We start from the raw sequence: 18559 nt of genomic DNA, 5'->3' as shown, positions 1-18559 counted from the left end.
CAACGCCATCTGAAAACTCGCCGTCCTCGTTTTCGCTGTAATTCTCTCTGGTGCGTTTCATTGACTTCCGATCGACATTGTCCTCGCCGACGGTCGGATAGACAAAGAAAAGGGTTTTGCAGTAATGGAATAGCGTTGTAACGAAAGGCATGGTTGAACGGAATAAAATATACTGATCAACGGCGATAATGAACTTTATTTATATGCCGGTAGGGAAGGTTTCAGGTAGTTTTTCACACTTGGATGCTTCATTAAGCAAACAGGTAGTCCGACGAATTTTTCTTTTTTTTTTTTTCCCTTCTTCTTCAAAATAACAATCAATGTTATACTTATGTCGAAGTGAGTAATATCCTGCAAACTTTGTGGTCCTTTGAAATCATTCTTGACTCAAAATTGATGTCTGACAGTTAATATGCGTTGCTCGTAAACCACCTGTGAAAAAAAAACTGATGGCAACGGCCATACCACGTTGAAAATACCAGTTCTCGTCCGATCACTGAAGTCAAGCAACGTCGGGCGCGGTTAGTACTTGGATGGGTGACCGCTTGGGAATACCGCGTGCTGTTGCCTTTTTGCTGATTTCTCGTTGTTTTTGTCCTTAATTGATGTAATTTTTCGAAATATATTTTGTGAATAAAATCGAAATATCGAATTATGGTGGATGCGCGTCATATATCGTTTTTGTCGTAGACTTCCTTCCACCACCGTGTAAATCCGAAACAGTGATGTTACGCTGTTGCGCGGTCACATGGACGAACGCAAACACATAATAATTTTTTTATTTACTTATAAGTTTCGTCAGTTATAAATTGTTGTGAGTTTCCAATATCAATGATCCGTCGTACGGGTATTAAGATAAAGTGTCCCGTTGCAAACCGACGAATATCGATTTTAGTAGATGAACAGGTGTCAGGCGCGTCCGCACACCGCCGTCGCCCGGCGTCGACTGTCCGAGACTTATTAAATATAAACCATCTCGAATTTTTTCAGTGTGCGCTTGCGCCTGTCTGCTTGTCTGCGCTCACGTTCAACCTGATATGTATCTAAATGATACATTATTTTTGTTTATTAAATTAATAATAATAATAATAATAATAATAATAGTTATTATTATTACTATTATTATATTAAATTAAATTAAATTAAATTAAATTAAATTAAATTAAATTAAATTAAATTAAATTAAATTATTACGTGTAACTATTTCTGTTTATTTTATTTTTGAAAATTTGTATACATGTTTGTCCTGTAATATCGTAAATTTAATACCGGTCCCGCCAACGAATACCTTATCGGTTCCGCTTTCAACGGTACAGAAACAGCCGTGTCCCTCTTTTCAACTGACACAGTCACCGGTATATCTGGTAAATCGTCGAATAATTTCCTAACGATGCGTCTGCTAGGCGTCAAAACTCTTCTCCTCGGTGTCGGACGATAAGTGTCGAGAACAACACTCTTTTTAACGTGTACTTCGTCTTTTTTAAGCGTCTCCGCTGTTTGTTTTCCCCTTCGGGAAGAAACGACGACCGTTTCGGCTTTTGATCGTGGTCCAGGGGAAACAGACCGAATCGGACCAGGTGCTTTTGAAATATTAGCTGATACGGTCGTTAATCTAATGTTTGGTGACATCGATTCGGTCGATGTGCCCATGTCCCGTGTCAATTTTAATTTTTTTACAACAACGCCATCTGAAAACTCGCCGTCCTCGTTTTCGCTGTAATTCTCTCTGGTGCGTTTCATTGACTTCCGATCGACATTGTCCTCGCCGACGGTCGGATAGACAAAGAAAAGGGTTTTGCAGTAATGGAATAGCGTTGTAACGAAAGGCATGGTTGAACGGAATAAAATATACTGATCAACGGCGATAATGAACTTTATTTATATGCCGGTAGGGAAGGTTTCAGGTAGTTTTTCACACTTGGATGCTTCATTAAGCAAACAGGTAGTCCGACGAATTTTTCTTTTTTTTTTTTTCCCTTCTTCTTCTTCAAAATAACAATCAATGTTATACTTATGTCGAAGTGAGTAATATCCTGCAAACTTTGTGGTCCTTTGAAATCATTCTTGACTCAAAATTGATGTCTGACAGTTAATATGCGTTGCTCGTAAACCACCTGTGAAAAAGAAACTGATGGCAACGGCCATACCACGTTGAAAATACCAGTTCTCGTCCGATCACTGAAGTCAAGCAACGTCGGGCGCGGTTAGTACTTGGATGGGTGACCGCTTGGGAATACCGCGTGCTGTTGCCTTTTTGCTGATTTCTCGTTGTTTTTGTCCTTAATTGATGTAATTTTTCGAAATATATTTTGTGAATAAAATCGAAATATCGAATTATGGTGGATGCGCGTCATATATCGTTTTTGTCGTAGACTTCCTTCCACCACCGTGTAAATCCGAAACAGTGATGTTACGCTGTTGCGCGGTCACATGGACGAACGCAAACACATAATAATTTTTTTATTTACTTATAAGTTTCGTCAGTTATAAATTGTTGTGAGTTTCCAATATCAATGATCCGTCGTACGGGTATTAAGATAAAGTGTCCCGTTGCAAACCGACGAATATCGATTTTAGTAGATGAACAGGTGTCAGGCGCGTCCGCACACCGCCGTCGCCCGGCGTCGACTGTCCGAGACTTATTAAATATAAACCATCTCGAATTTTTTCAGTGTGCGCTTGCGCCTGTCTGCTTGTCTGCGCTCACGTTCAACCTGATATGTATCTAAATGATACATTATTTTTGTTTATTAAATTAATAATAATAATAATAATAATAATAATAGTTATTATTATTACTATTATTATATTAAATTAAATTAAATTAAATTAAATTAAATTAAATTAAATTAAATTAAATTAAATTAAATTATTACGTGTAACTATTTCTGTTTATTTTATTTTTGAAAATTTGTATACATGTTTGTCCTGTAATATCGTAAATTTAATACCGGTCCCGCCAACGAATACCTTATCGGTTCCGCTTTCAACGGTACAGAAACAGCCGTGTCCCTCTTTTCAACTGACACAGTCACCGGTATATCTGGTAAATCGTCGAATAATTTCCTAACGATGCGTCTGCTAGGCGTCAAAACTCTTCTCCTCGGTGTCGGACGATAAGTGTCGAGAACAACACTCTTTTTAACGTGTACTTCGTCTTTTTTAAGCGTCTCCGCTGTTTGTTTTCCCCTTCGGGAAGAAACGACGACCGTTTCGGCTTTTGATCGTGGTCCAGGGGAAACAGACCGAATCGGACCAGGTGCTTTTGAAATATTAGCTGATACGGTCGTTAATCTAATGTTTGGTGACATCGATTCGGTCGATGTGCCCATGTCCCGTGTCAATTTTAATTTTTTTACAACAACGCCATCTGAAAACTCGCCGTCCTCGTTTTCGCTGTAATTCTCTCTGGTGCGTTTCATTGACTTCCGATCGACATTGTCCTCGCCGACGGTCGGATAGACAAAGAAAAGGGTTTTGCAGTAATGGAATAGCGTTGTAACGAAAGGCATGGTTGAACGGAATAAAATATACTGATCAACGGCGATAATGAACTTTATTTATATGCCGGTAGGGAAGGTTTCAGGTAGTTTTTCACACTTGGATGCTTCATTAAGCAAACAGGTAGTCCGACGAATTTTTCTTTTTTTTTTTCCCTTCTTCTTCTTCAAAATAACAATCAATGTTATACTTATGTCGAAGTGAGTAATATCCTGCAAACTTTGTGGTCCTTTGAAATCATTCTTGACTCAAAATTGATGTCTGACAGTTAATATGCGTTGCTCGTAAACCACCTGTGAAAAAGAAACTGATGGCAACGGCCATACCACGTTGAAAATACCAGTTCTCGTCCGATCACTGAAGTCAAGCAACGTCGGGCGCGGTTAGTACTTGGATGGGTGACCGCTTGGGAATACCGCGTGCTGTTGCCTTTTTGCTGATTTCTCGTTGTTTTTGTCCTTAATTGATGTAATTTTTCGAAATATATTTTGTGAATAAAATCGAAATATCGAATTATGGTGGATGCGCGTCATATATCGTTTTTGTCGTAGACTTCCTTCCACCACCGTGTAAATCCGAAACAGTGATGTTACGCTGTTGCGCGGTCACATGGACGAACGCAAACACATAATAATTTTTTTATTTACTTATAAGTTTCGTCAGTTATAAATTGTTGTGAGTTTCCAATATCAATGATCCGTCGTACGGGTATTAAGATAAAGTGTCCCGTTGCAAACCGACGAATATCGATTTTAGTAGATGAACAGGTGTCAGGCGCGTCCGCACACCGCCGTCGCCCGGCGTCGACTGTCCGAGACTTATTAAATATAAACCATCTCGAATTTTTTCAGTGTGCGCTTGCGCCTGTCTGCTTGTCTGCGCTCACGTTCAACCTGATATGTATCTAAATGATACATTATTTTTGTTTATTAAATTAATAATAATAATAATAATAATAATAATAATAGTTATTATTATTACTATTATTATATTAAATTAAATTAAATTAAATTAAATTAAATTAAATTAAATTATTACGTGTAACTATTTCTGTTTATTTTATTTTTGAAAATTTGTATACATGTATGTCCTGTAATATCGTAAATTTAATACCGGTCCCGCCAACGAATACCTTATCGGTTCCGCTTTCAACGGTACAGAAACAGCCGTGTCCCTCTTTTCAACTGACACAGTCACCGGTATATCTGGTAAATCGTCGAATAATTTCCTAACGATGCGTCTGCTAGGCGTCAAAACTCTTCTCCTCGGTGTCGGACGATAAGTGTCGAGAACAACACTCTTTTTAACGTGTACTTCGTCTTTTTTAAGCGTCTCCGCTGTTTGTTTTCCCCTTCGGGAAGAAACGACGACCGTTTCGGCTTTTGATCGTGGTCCAGGGGAAACAGACCGAATCGGACCAGGTGCTTTTGAAATATTAGCTGATACGGTCGTTAATCTAATGTTTGGTGACATCGATTCGGTCGATGTGCCCATGTCCCGTGTCAATTTTAATTTTTTTACAACAACGCCATCTGAAAACTCGCCGTCCTCGTTTTCGCTGTAATTCTCTCTGGTGCGTTTCATTGACTTCCGATCGACATTGTCCTCGCCGACGGTCGGATAGACAAAGAAAAGGGTTTTGCAGTAATGGAATAGCGTTGTAACGAAAGGCATGGTTGAACGGAATAAAATATACTGATCAACGGCGATAATGAACTTTATTTATATGCCGGTAGGGAAGGTTTCAGGTAGTTTTTCACACTTGGATGCTTCATTAAGCAAACAGGTAGTCCGACGAATTTTTCTTTTTTTTTTTTTCCCTTCTTCTTCTTCAAAATAACAATCAATGTTATACTTATGTCGAAGTGAGTAATATCCTGCAAACTTTGTGGTCCTTTGAAATCATTCTTGACTCAAAATTGATGTCTGACAGTTAATATGCGTTGCTCGTAAACCACCTGTGAAAAAGAAACTGATGGCAACGGCCATACCACGTTGAAAATACCAGTTCTCGTCCGATCACTCCGACGTTGACCTCCTTTTCCCTGAAGAAGCCACGCACTATCCCAATAACGGGGGCACTCCATCAACAATAGACCTAGTCATAAGCAATGGAGTACGCAGAGTGACTGAACCAACTGTACTCCATGAACTAGACTCCGACCATGCCCCAGTGCTAATTAATATCCAACAAAAAAGAACAAATGTCCTCCAACAAACCAAATTCTGTTTCCGAGAAACGAACTGGGACATGTACAGGCACGAGCTAAACACTCTGACGGTCCTAAGAGGTCACATCACGGATTTGGAATCACTAAAGAGAGAAGTGGATTCATTCACACTCAATCTAAAAATAGCCAGGAACAAAACTACTAAGGTAACAAAAACCAAACCACCAGCAGATGATCTTCCAGATGATATAACAGAAGCTATCAAAACAAAAAACTACCACAAAAAACGTTGGCACAAATACAAACTCGACAATGACAAACAAATAATGAACCGGCTCAAAAACGAAATTACATATAAAATCGGGCAACACAGAAATAACGTGTGGCGGGACCTTCTGGGCAGGCTCCAAGCCACGGATTGCTCCTTATGGAGATACGTAAAGAAACTAAAAGGGGAACGTCCTATATACCCGACCATCCTCTACAACAACATCGAGCACATGTCCAACAAATCTAAAGCTACAGCCATCTCCACACACTTTGCAGAAATTCATAAAACTGATACGACAAACCTCACACCGGAACAAAACTACATACAGCAAATGGCTCAGAATATACACAAAGCTCAACCAGAGGTAATTCAAAACAATGAACTTGCTAAACTACTCACAAGGCCGAGTGAAGTGCAGCAAATTCTGCGAAAGCTGCCAAATAACAAAGCTCCAGGACCAGACGGTATCCAATACATCCTTTTAAAAAACATACCAAGGAAGACACTGGTCCATCTAACCTATATTATCAATGGTATTATTAGGCTGCAATACTTCCCAGAACAATGGAAACACGCTGTGGTTATCCCCGTACTAAAGCCCGGTAAACCGCCACATAACCCCAACTCATACAGGCCAATATCGCTACTAAGCTCTATTTCCAAGGTAGCCGAAAGAGTTATACTGCGACGCCTGGAAACAGCCGACTCACACCTACACATAACACCACACGAGCAGTTCGGATTCCGCCCCAAACATGGCACAGTCCTGCAGGTGGCGCGAATTGCTGAACACACTAAGAAGCACTGGAACTTCGGGAGAAACACAGTTGCACTCTTTTTAGATATGCAGAAAGCCTTCGATACCGTATGGTTGGATGGACTAGTGTATAAACTGGACCAGCTAAAACTGCCTAAATGTCTGGTCAAACTAATCGACTCGTATCTGCGAGGAAGGACCTTCCAGGTAAAAATCAGCGGGGAATTATCCGAAACACGAAACACTTCGGCAGGAGTACCACAGGGAACGGTGCTCGCACCAAAACTCTACAACTTCTATACCTCCGACATCCCTAAGTTTTCCCACACTAACTTGGCACTATACGCTGATGACACTGCCATCTACAGCTCGTCCTTTAGCTCACAGGTCGCCACCCAACAGATTAAAATCCATCTGGGCATGCTCACTGCGTTTTTTGAGAGATGGAAAATTAAAATAAATCCTGAAAAAACAGAATTGATCAACTTTACAAAAAAATACACTAACACAAGGATAGTATCTCCACCCACTATAGACGGAACCATCATTCCATGCAAAAAAGTCGTGAAATACTTAGGCACCTATCTGGACAATCGGCTGACCTTTAGACCTCATATAGACAAAATTAGACCAAAGATATTTGGTGCAATCAAGCCACTATATCCCCTAATCTCTGCAAACAGCCCCATGAGTAGAGATAACAAAATTAACTTATACACCACAATCCTCCGACCCATCATGACATACGCATGCCCCATCTGGTGTGGAGCCTCAATAACCGCCATTAACATACTACAACGACTGCAAAACAAAATACTGAGAATGGCAATCAGCGCACCCCAGAGAAGCAGAACCCGACACATACACGACACAACTGGAGTGCCATATGTACAGGATTACATCATCCAAGAGGCTAATAAATTCTACGAAAAACAAATACACCACTCGATACTCACAAAACACATGGCTGACGTCAGAATCCACAACATTGACCCTAATCACAGACACAAACCCCTCTACCATAAACTTCCAATTTTTCACAAACTCCCACCATAATGTCTGCCGCGCACTCAAAACTTTCCACTTAAAACGCAAAACGTAAAGACGCCCACTAAACCATAAAACATTATCCGAACAACGCGAAACCTCCCCCAAAAATGCTTCAACGGGTTTTTTGACTAAGTTTTTCCCGAGCGCACTAAATTGCAAAGCTGGCCATCCAGCAACAGTTTCCGCTAATTTCATCTACAGGTTCCATTATCTAAATCATATTGAGACAAAATGCCCCCAGAAATGCAACGACCATGTGAGGGGGGTCTTGGACCCATTTTGCTTTCAACATCGTTGCTGACGCTCGGAGATGCCACGACACCGGCAATTGGCCGTGCCAATCTCCAAGAAGGTGGACAACCCCGGACTCCATTCGGTAACCCACCCCCACAAGAACGGAGCCTACTATATATAGTGCCCACAGGAGTCTCGAGCTGTACGAGCCAATGATGTGTATTTTAACAAAAAGACAAATAAAATATATTTTAGTTTAGTTTAGTTTAGTCCGATCACTGAAGTCAAGCAACGTCGGGCGCGGTTAGTACTTGGATGGGTGACCGCTTGGGAATACCGCGTGCTGTTGCCTTTTTGCTGATTTCTCGTTGTTTTTGTCCTTAATTGATGTAATTTTTCGAAATATATTTTGTGAATAAAATCGAAATATCGAATTATGGTGGATGCGCGTCATATATCGTTTTTGTCGTAGACTTCCTTCCACCACCGTTTAAATCCGAAACAGTGATGTTACGCTGTTGCGCGGTCACATGGACGAACGCAAACACATAATAATTTTTTTATTTACTTATAAGTTTCGTCAGTTATAAATTGTTGTGAGTTTCCAATATCAATGATCCGTCGTACGGGTATTAAGATAAAGTGTCCCGTTGCAAACCGACGAATATCGATTTTAGTAGATGAACAGGTGTCAGGCGCGTCCGCACACCGCCGTCGCCCGGCGTCGACTGTCCGAGACTTATTAAATATAAACTATCTCGAATTTTTTCAGTGTGCGCTTGCGTCTGTCTGCTTGTCTGCGCTCACGTTCAACCTGATATGTATCTAAATGATACATTATTTTTGTTTATTAAATTAATAATAATAATAATAATAATAATAATAGTTATTATTATTACTATTATTATATTAAATTAAATTAAATTAAATTAAATTAAATTAAATTATTACGTGTAACTATTTCTGTTTATTTTATTTTTGAAAATTTGTATACATGTTTGTCCTGTAATATCGTAAATTTAATACCGGTCCCGCCAACGAATACCTTATCGGTTCCGCTTTCAACGGTACAGAAACAGCCGTGTCCCTCTTTTCAACTGACACAGTCACCGGTATATCTGGTAAATCGTCGAATAATTTCCTAACGATGCGTCTGCTAGGCGTCAAAACTCTTCTCCTCGGTGTCGGACGATAAGTGTCGAGAACAACACTCTTTTTAACGTGTACTTCGTCTTTTTTAAGCGTCTCCGCTGTTTGTTTTCCCCTTCGGGAAGAAACGACGACCGTTTCGGCTTTTGATCGTGGTCCAGGGGAAACAGACCGAATCGGACCAGGTGCTTTTGAAATATTAGCTGATACGGTCGTTAATCTAATGTTTGGTGACATCGATTCGGTCGATGTGCCCATGTCCCGTGTCAATTTTAATTTTTTTACAACAACGCCATCTGAAAACTCGCCGTCCTCGTTTTCGCTGTAATTCTCTCTGGTGCGTTTCATTGACTTCCGATCGACATTGTCCTCGCCGACGGTCGGATAGACAAAGAAAAGGGTTTTGCAGTAATGGAATAGCGTTGTAACGAAAGGCATGGTTGAACGGAATAAAATATACTGATCAACGGCGATAATGAACTTTATTTATATGCCGGTAGGGAAGGTTTCAGGTAGTTTTTCACACTTGGATGCTTCATTAAGCAAACAGGTAGTCCGACGAATTTTTCTTTTTTTTTTTTTCCCTTCTTCTTCTTCAAAATAACAATCAATGTTATACTTATGTCGAAGTGAGTAATATCCTGCAAACTTTGTGGTCCTTTGAAATCATTCTTGACTCAAAATTGATGTCTGACAGTTAATATGCGTTGCTCGTAAACCACCTGTGAAAAAGAAACTGATGGCAACGGCCATACCACGTTGAAAATACCAGTTCTCGTCCGATCACTGAAGTCAAGCAACGTCGGGCGCGGTTAGTACTTGGATGGGTGACCGCTTGGGAATACCGCGTGCTGTTGCCTTTTTGCTGATTTCTCGTTGTTTTTGTCCTTAATTGATGTAATTTTTCGAAATATATTTTGTGAATAAAATCGAAATATCGAATTATGGTGGATGCGCGTCATATATCGTTTTTGTCGTAGACTTCCTTCCACCACCGTGTAAATCCGAAACAGTGATGTTACGCTGTTGCGCGGTCACATGGACGAACGCAAACACATAATAATTTTTTTATTTACTTATAAGTTTCGTCAGTTATAAATTGTTGTGAGTTTCCAATATCAATGATCCGTCGTACGGGTATTAAGATAAAGTGTCCCGTTGCAAACCGACGAATATCGATTTTAGTAGATGAACAGGTGTCAGGCGCGTCCGCACACCGCCGTCGCCCGGCGTCGACTGTCCGAGACTTATTAAATATAAACCATCTCGAATTTTTTCAGTGTGCGCTTGCGCCTGTCTGCTTGTCTGCGCTCACGTTCAACCTGATATGTATCTAAATGATACATTATTTTTGTTTATTAAATTAATAATAATAATAATAATAATAATAATAGTTATTATTATTACTATTATTATATTAAATTAAATTAAATTAAATTAAATTAAATTAAATTAAATTAAATTAAATTAAATTAAATTATTACGTGTAACTATTTCTGTTTATTTTATTTTTGAAAATTTGTATACATGTTTGTCCTGTAATATCGTAAATTTAATACCGGTCCCGCCAACGAATACCTTATCGGTTCCGCTTTCAACGGTACAGAAACAGCCGTGTCCCTCTTTTCAACTGACACAGTCACCGGTATATCTGGTAAATCGTCGAATAATTTCCTAACGATGCGTCTGCTAGGCGTCAAAACTCTTCTCCTCGGTGTCGGACGATAAGTGTCGAGAACAACACTCTTTTTAACGTGTACTTCGTCTTTTTTAAGCGTCTCCGCTGTTTGTTTTCCCCTTCGGGAAGAAACGACGACCGTTTCGGCTTTTGATCGTGGTCCAGGGGAAACAGACCGAATCGGACCAGGTGCTTTTGAAATATTAGCTGATACGGTCGTTAATCTAATGTTTGGTGACATCGATTCGGTCGATGTGCCCATGTCCCGTGTCAATTTTAATTTTTTTACAACAACGCCATCTGAAAACTCGCCGTCCTCGTTTTCGCTGTAATTCTCTCTGGTGCGTTTCATTGACTTCCGATCGACATTGTCCTCGCCGACGGTCGGATAGACAAAGAAAAGGGTTTTGCAGTAATGGAATAGCGTTGTAACGAAAGGCATGGTTGAACGGAATAAAATATACTGATCAACGGCGATAATGAACTTTATTTATATGCCGGTAGGGAAGGTTTCAGGTAGTTTTTCACACTTGGATGCTTCATTAAGCAAACAGGTAGTCCGACGAATTTTTCTTTTTTTTTTTTCCCTTCTTCTTCTTCAAAATAACAATCAATGTTATACTTATGTCGAAGTGAGTAATATCCTGCAAACTTTGTGGTCCTTTGAAATCATTCTTGACTCAAAATTGATGTCTGACAGTTAATATGCGTTGCTCGTAAACCACCTGTGAAAAAGAAACTGATGGCAACGGCCATACCACGTTGAAAATACCAGTTCTCGTCCGATCACTGAAGTCAAGCAACGTCGGGCGCGGTTAGTACTTGGATGGGTGACCGCTTGGGAATACCGCGTGCTGTTGCCTTTTTGCTGATTTCTCGTTGTTTTTGTCCTTAATTGATGTAATTTTTCGAAATATATTTTGTGAATAAAATCGAAATATCGAATTATGGTGGATGCGCGTCATATATCGTTTTTGTCGTAGACTTCCTTCCACCACCGTGTAAATCCGAAACAGTGATGTTACGCTGTTGCGCGGTCACATGGACGAACGCAAACACATAATAATTTTTTTATTTACTTATAAGTTTCGTCAGTTATAAATTGTTGTGAGTTTCCAATATCAATGATCCGTCGTACGGGTATTAAGATAAAGTGTCCCGTTGCAAACCGACGAATATCGATTTTAGTAGATGAACAGGTGTCAGGCGCGTCCGCACACCGCCGTCGCCCGGCGTCGACTGTCCGAGACTTATTAAATATAAACCATCTCGAATTTTTTCAGTGTGCGCTTGCGCCTGTCTGCTTGTCTGCGCTCACGTTCAACCTGATATGTATCTAAATGATACATTATTTTTGTTTATTAAATTAATAATAATAATAATAATAATAATAATAGTTATTATTATTACTATTATTATATTAAATTAAATTAAATTAAATTAAATTAAATTAAATTAAATTAAATTAAATTATTACGTGTAACTATTTCTGTTTATTTTATTTTTGAAAATTTGTATACATGTTTGTCCTGTAATATCGTAAATTTAATACCGGTCCCGCCAACGAATACCTTATCGGTTCCGCTTTCAACGGTACAGAAACAGCCGTGTCCCTCTTTTCAACTGACACAGTCACCGGTATATCTGGTAAATCGTCGAATAATTTCCTAACGATGCGTCTGCTAGGCGTCAAAACTCTTCTCCTCGGTGTCGGACGATAAGTGTCGAGAACAACACTCTTTTTAACGTGTCCTTCGTCTTTTTTAAGCGTCTCCGCTGTTTGTTTTCCCCTTCGGGAAGAAACGACGACCGTTTCGGCTTTTGATCGTGGTCCAGGGGAAACAGACCGAATCGGACCAGGTGCTTTTGAAATATTAGCTGATACGGTCGTTAATCTAATGTTTGGTGACATCGATTCGGTCGATGTGCCCATGTCCCGTGTCAATTTTAATTTTTTTACAACAACGCCATCTGAAAACTCGCCGTCCTCGTTTTCGCTGTAATTCTCTCTGGTGCGTTTCATTGACTTCCGATCGACATTGTCCTCGCCGACGGTCGGATAGACAAAGAAAAGGGTTTTGCAGTAATGGAATAGCGTTGTAACGAAAGGCATGGTTGAACGGAATAAAATATACTGATCAACGGCGATAATGAACTTTATTTATATGCCGGTAGGGAAGGTTTCAGGTAGTTTTTCACACTTGGATGCTTCATTAAGCAAACAGGTAGTCCGACGAATTTTTCTTTTTTTTTTTTTCCCTTCTTCTTCTTCAAAATAACAATCAATGTTATACTTATGTCGAAGTGAGTAATATCCTGCAAACTTTGTGGTCCTTTGAAATCATTCTTGACTCAAAATTGATGTCTGACAGTTAATATGCGTTGCTCGTAAACCACCTGTGAAAAAGAAACTGATGGCAACGGCCATACCACGTTGAAAATACCAGTTCTCGTCCGATCACTGAAGTCAAGCAACGTCGGGCGCGGTTAGTACTTGGATGGGTGACCGCTTGGGAATACCGCGTGCTGTTGCCTTTTTGCTGATTTCTCGTTGTTTTTGTCCTTAATTGATGTAATTTTTCGAAATATATTTTGTGAATAAAATCGAAATATCGAATTATGGTGGATGCGCGTCATATATCGTTTTTGTCGTAGACTTCCTTCCACCACCGTGTAAATCCGAAACAGTGATGTTACGCTGTTGCGCGGTCACATGGACGAACGCAAACACATAATAATTTTTTTATTTACTTATAAGTTTCGTCAGTTATAAATTGTTGTGAGTTTCCAATATCAATGATCCGTCGTACGGGTATTAAGATAAAGTGTCCCGTTGCAAACCGACGAATATCGATTTTAGTAGATGAACAGGTGTCAGGCGCGTCCGCACACCGCCGTCGCCCGGCGTCGACTGTCCGAGACTTATTAAATATAAACCATCTCGAATTTTTTCAGTGTGCGCTTGCGCCTGTCTGCTTGTCTGCGCTCACGTTCAACCTGATATGTATCTAAATGATACATTATTTTTGTTTATTAAATTAATAATAATAATAATAATAATAATAATAGTTATTATTATTACTATTATTATATTAAATTAAATTAAATTAAATTAAATTAAATTAAATTATTACGTGTAACTATTTCTGTTTATTTTATTTTTGAAAATTTGTATACATGTTTGTCCTGTAATATCGTAAATTTAATACCGGTCCCGCCAACGAATACCTTATCGGTTCCGCTTTCAACGGTACAGAAACAGCCGTGTCCCTCTTTTCAACTGACACAGTCACCGGTATATCTGGTAAATCGTCGAATAATTTCCTAACGATGCGTCTGCTAGGCGTCAAAACTCTTCTCCTCGGTGTCGGACGATAAGTGTCGAGAACAACACTCTTTTTAACGTGTCCTTCGTCTTTTTTAAGCGTCTCCGCTGTTTGTTTTCCCCTTCGGGAAGAAACGACGACCGTTTCGGCTTTTGATCGTGGTCCAGGGGAAACAGACCGAATCGGACCAGGTGCTTTTGAAATATTAGCTGATACGGTCGTTAATCTAATGTTTGGTGACATCGATTCGGTCGATGTGCCCATGTCCCGTGTCAATTTTAATTTTTTTACAACAACGCCATCTGAAAACTCGCCGTCCTCGTTTTCGCTGTAATTCTCTCTGGTGCGTTTCATTGACTTCCGATCGACATTGTCCTCGCCGACGGTCGGATAGACAAAGAAAAGGGTTTTGCAGTAATGGAATAGCGTTGTAACGAAAGGCATGGTTGAACGGAATAAAATATACTGATCAACGGCGATAATGAACTTTATTTATATGCCGGTAGGGAAGGTTTCAGGTAGTTTTTCACACTTGGATGCTTCATTAAGCAAACAGGTAGTCCGACGAATTTTTCTTTTTTTTTTTTTCCCTTCTTCTTCTTCAAAATAACAATCAATGTTATACTTATGTCGAAGTGAGTAATATCCTGCAAACTTTGTGGTCCTTTGAAATCATTCTTGACTCAAAATTGATGTCTGACAGTTAATATGCGTTGCTCGTAAACCACCTGTGAAAAAGAAACTGATGGCAACGGCCATACCACGTTGAAAATACCAGTTCTCGTCCGATCACTGAAGTCAAGCAACGTCGGGCGCGGTTAGTACTTGGATGGGTGACCGCTTGGGAATACCGCGTGCTGTTGCCTTTTTGCTGATTTCTCGTTGTTTTTGTCCTTAATTGATGTAATTTTTCGAAATATATTTTGTGAATAAAATCGAAATATCGAATTATGGTGGATGCGCGTCATATATCGTTTTTGTCGTAGACTTCCTTCCACCACCGTGTAAATCCGAAACAGTGATGTTACGCTGTTGCGCGGTCACATGGACGAACGCAAACACATAATAATTTTTTTATTTACTTATAAGTTTCGTCAGTTATAAATTGTTGTGAGTTTCCAATATCAATGATCCGTCGTACGGGTATTAAGATAAAGTGTCCCGTTGCAAACCGACGAATATCGATTTTAGTAGATGAACAGGTGTCAGGCGCGTCCGCACACCGCCGTCGCCCGGCGTCGACTGTCCGAGACTTATTAAATATAAACCATCTCGAATTTTTTCAGTGTGCGCTTGCGCCTGTCTGCTTGTCTGCGCTCACGTTCAACCTGATATGTATCTAAATGATACATTATTTTTGTTTATTAAATTAATAATAATAATAATAATAATAATAATAGTTATTATTATTACTATTATTATATTAAATTAAATTAAATTAAATTAAATTAAATTAAATTAAATTAAATTAAATTAAATTATTACGTGTAACTATTTCTGTTTATTTTATTTTTGAAAATTTGTATACATGTTTGTCCTGTAATATCGTAAATTTAATACCGGTCCCGCCAACGAATACCTTATCGGTTCCGCTTTCAACGGTACAGAAACAGCCGTGTCCCTCTTTTCAACTGACACAGTCACCGGTATATCTGGTAAATCGTCGAATAATTTCCTAACGATGCGTCTGCTAGGCGTCAAAACTCTTCTCCTCGGTGTCGGACGATAAGTGTCGAGAACAACACTCTTTTTAACGTGTACTTCGTCTTTTTTAAGCGTCTCCGCTGTTTGTTTTCCCCTTCGGGAAGAAACGACGACCGTTTCGGCTTTTGATCGTGGTCCAGGGGAAACAGACCGAATCGGACCAGGTGCTTTTGAAATATTAGCTGATACGGTCGTTAATCTAATGTTTGGTGACATCGATTCGGTCGATGTGCCCATGTCCCGTGTCAATTTTAATTTTTTTACAACAACGCCATCTGAAAACTCGCCGTCCTCGTTTTCGCTGTAATTCTCTCTGGTGCGTTTCATTGACTTCCGATCGACATTGTCCTCGCCGACGGTCGGATAGACAAAGAAAAGGGTTTTGCAGTAATGGAATAGCGTTGTAACGAAAGGCATGGTTGAACGGAATAAAATATACTGATCAACGGCGATAATGAACTTTATTTATATGCCGGTAGGGAAGGTTTCAGGTAGTTTTTCACACTTGGATGCTTCATTAAGCAAACAGGTAGTCCGACGAATTTTTCTTTTTTTTTTTTCCCTTCTTCTTCTTCAAAATAACAATCAATGTTATACTTATGTCGAAGTGAGTAATATCCTGCAAACTTTGTGGTCCTTTGAAATCATTCTTGACTCAAAATTGATGTCTGACAGTTAATATGCGTTGCTCGTAAACCACCTGTGAAAAAGAAACTGATGGCAACGGCCATACCACGTTGAAAATACCAGTTCTCGTCCGATCACTGAAGTCAAGCAACGTCGGGCGCGGTTAGTACTTGGATGGGTGACCGCTTGGGAATACCGCGTGCTGTTGCCTTTTTGCTGATTTCTCGTTGTTTTTGTCCTTAATTGATGTAATTTTTCGAAATATATTTTGTGAATAAAATCGAAATATCGAATTATGGTGGATGCGCGTCATATATCGTTTTTGTCGTAGACTTCCTTCCACCACCGTGTAAATCCGAAACAGTGATGTTACGCTGTTGCGCGGTCACATGGACGAACGCAAACACATAATAATTTTTTTATTTACTTATAAGTTTCGTCAGTTATAAATTGTTGTGAGTTTCCAATATCAATGATCCGTCGTACGGGTATTAAGATAAAGTGTCCCGTTGCAAACCGACGAATATCGATTTTAGTAGATGAACAGGTGTCAGGCGCGTCCGCACACCGCCGTCGCCCGGCGTCGACTGTCCGAGACTTATTAAATATAAACCATCTCGAATTTTTTCAGTGTGCGCTTGCGCCTGTCTGCTTGTCTGCGCTCACGTTCAACCTGATATGTATCTAAATGATACATTATTTTTGTTTATTAAATTAATAATAATAATAATAATAATAATAATAGTTATTATTATTACTATTATTATATTAAATTAAATTAAATTAAATTAAATTAAATTAAATTAAATTAAATTAAATTATTACGTGTAACTATTTCTGTTTATTTTATTTTTGAAAATTTGTATACATGTTTGTCCTGTAATATCGTAAATTTAATACCGGTCCCGCCAACGAATACCTTATCGGTTCCGCTTTCAACGGTACAGAAACAGCCGTGTCCCTCTTTTCAACTGACACAGTCACCGGTATATCTGGTAAATCGTCGAATAATTTCCTAACGATGCGTCTGCTAGGCGTCAAAACTCTTCTCCTCGGTGTCGGACGATAAGTGTCGAGAACAACACTCTTTTTAACGTGTACTTCGTCTTTTTTAAGCGTCTCCGCTGTTTGTTTTCCCCTTCGGGAAGAAACGACGACCGTTTCGGCTTTTGATCGTGGTCCAGGGGAAACAGACCGAATCGGACCAGGTGCTTTTGAAATATTAGCTGATACGGTCGTTAATCTAATGTTTGGTGACATCGATTCGGTCGATGTGCCCATGTCCCGTGTCAATTTTAATTTTTTTACAACAACGCCATCTGAAAACTCGCCGTCCTCGTTTTCGCTGTAATTCTCTCTGGTGCGTTTCATTGACTTCCGATCGACATTGTCCTCGCCGACGGTCGGATAGACAAAGAAAAGGGTTTTGCAGTAATGGAATAGCGTTGTAACGAAAGGCATGGTTGAACGGAATAAAATATACTGATCAACGGCGATAATGAACTTTATTTATATGCCGGTAGGGAAGGTTTCAGGTAGTTTTTCACACTTGGATGCTTCATTAAGCAAACAGGTAGTCCGACGAATTTTTCTTTTTTTTTTTTTCCCTTCTTCTTCTTCAAAATAACAATCAATGTTATACTTATGTCGAAGTGAGTAATATCCTGCAAACTTTGTGGTCCTTTGAAATCATTCTTGACTCAAAATTGATGTCTGACAGTTAATATGCGTTGCTCGTAAACCACCTGTGAAAAAGAAACTGATGGCAACGGCCATACCACGTTGAAAATACCAGTTCTCGTCCGATCACTGAAGTCAAGCAACGTCGGGCGCGGTTAGTACTTGGATGGGTGACCGCTTGGGAATACCGCGTGCTGTTGCCTTTTTGCTGATTTCTCGTTGTTTTTGTCCTTAATTGATGTAATTTTTCGAAATATATTTTGTGAATAAAATCGAAATATCGAATTATGGTGGATGCGCGTCATATATCGTTTTTGTCGTAGACTTCCTTCCACCACCGTGTAAATCCGAAACAGTGATGTTACGCTGTTGCGCGGTCACATGGACGAACGCAAACACATAATAATTTTT

The 18559-nt window shown here is 39.5% G+C and overlaps 9 non-coding genes across 9 annotated transcripts; all 9 read left to right on the top strand.

The window, feature by feature from the left end:
• Window positions 1-451: 451 nt before the first annotated feature.
• Window positions 452-570, top strand: LOC126265210 (5S ribosomal RNA). The gene has a single exon (XR_007547752.1). It is a non-coding gene; the product is annotated as a 5S ribosomal RNA (ribosomal RNA).
• A 1563-nt stretch (window positions 571-2133) lies between these two features.
• Window positions 2134-2252, top strand: LOC126265209 (5S ribosomal RNA). The gene has a single exon (XR_007547751.1). It is a non-coding gene; the product is annotated as a 5S ribosomal RNA (ribosomal RNA).
• Window positions 2253-3813: 1561 nt separating this feature from the next.
• Window positions 3814-3932, top strand: LOC126265208 (5S ribosomal RNA). Its single transcript, XR_007547750.1, has one exon. It is a non-coding gene; the product is annotated as a 5S ribosomal RNA (ribosomal RNA).
• A 5942-nt stretch (window positions 3933-9874) lies between these two features.
• Window positions 9875-9993, top strand: LOC126265207 (5S ribosomal RNA). The gene has a single exon (XR_007547749.1). It is a non-coding gene; the product is annotated as a 5S ribosomal RNA (ribosomal RNA).
• Window positions 9994-11555: 1562 nt separating this feature from the next.
• On the top strand, window positions 11556-11674 carry LOC126265206 (5S ribosomal RNA). The gene has a single exon (XR_007547748.1). It is a non-coding gene; the product is annotated as a 5S ribosomal RNA (ribosomal RNA).
• A 1553-nt stretch (window positions 11675-13227) lies between these two features.
• Window positions 13228-13346, top strand: LOC126265205 (5S ribosomal RNA). Its single transcript, XR_007547747.1, has one exon. It is a non-coding gene; the product is annotated as a 5S ribosomal RNA (ribosomal RNA).
• A 1538-nt stretch (window positions 13347-14884) lies between these two features.
• LOC126265204 (5S ribosomal RNA) lies at window positions 14885-15003 on the top strand. Its single transcript, XR_007547746.1, has one exon. It is a non-coding gene; the product is annotated as a 5S ribosomal RNA (ribosomal RNA).
• Window positions 15004-16560: 1557 nt separating this feature from the next.
• LOC126265203 (5S ribosomal RNA) lies at window positions 16561-16679 on the top strand. The gene has a single exon (XR_007547745.1). It is a non-coding gene; the product is annotated as a 5S ribosomal RNA (ribosomal RNA).
• Window positions 16680-18232: 1553 nt separating this feature from the next.
• LOC126265202 (5S ribosomal RNA) lies at window positions 18233-18351 on the top strand. The gene has a single exon (XR_007547744.1). It is a non-coding gene; the product is annotated as a 5S ribosomal RNA (ribosomal RNA).
• Window positions 18352-18559: the final 208 nt, after the last annotated feature.

Source organism: Aethina tumida, chromosome 3 (genome assembly GCF_024364675.1).
Source record: "Aethina tumida isolate Nest 87 chromosome 3, icAetTumi1.1, whole genome shotgun sequence".
In the NCBI taxonomy this organism is placed as follows: domain Eukaryota; kingdom Metazoa; phylum Arthropoda; class Insecta; order Coleoptera; family Nitidulidae; genus Aethina; species Aethina tumida.
This window is presented reverse-complemented; position numbering and strand designations above follow the sequence as displayed.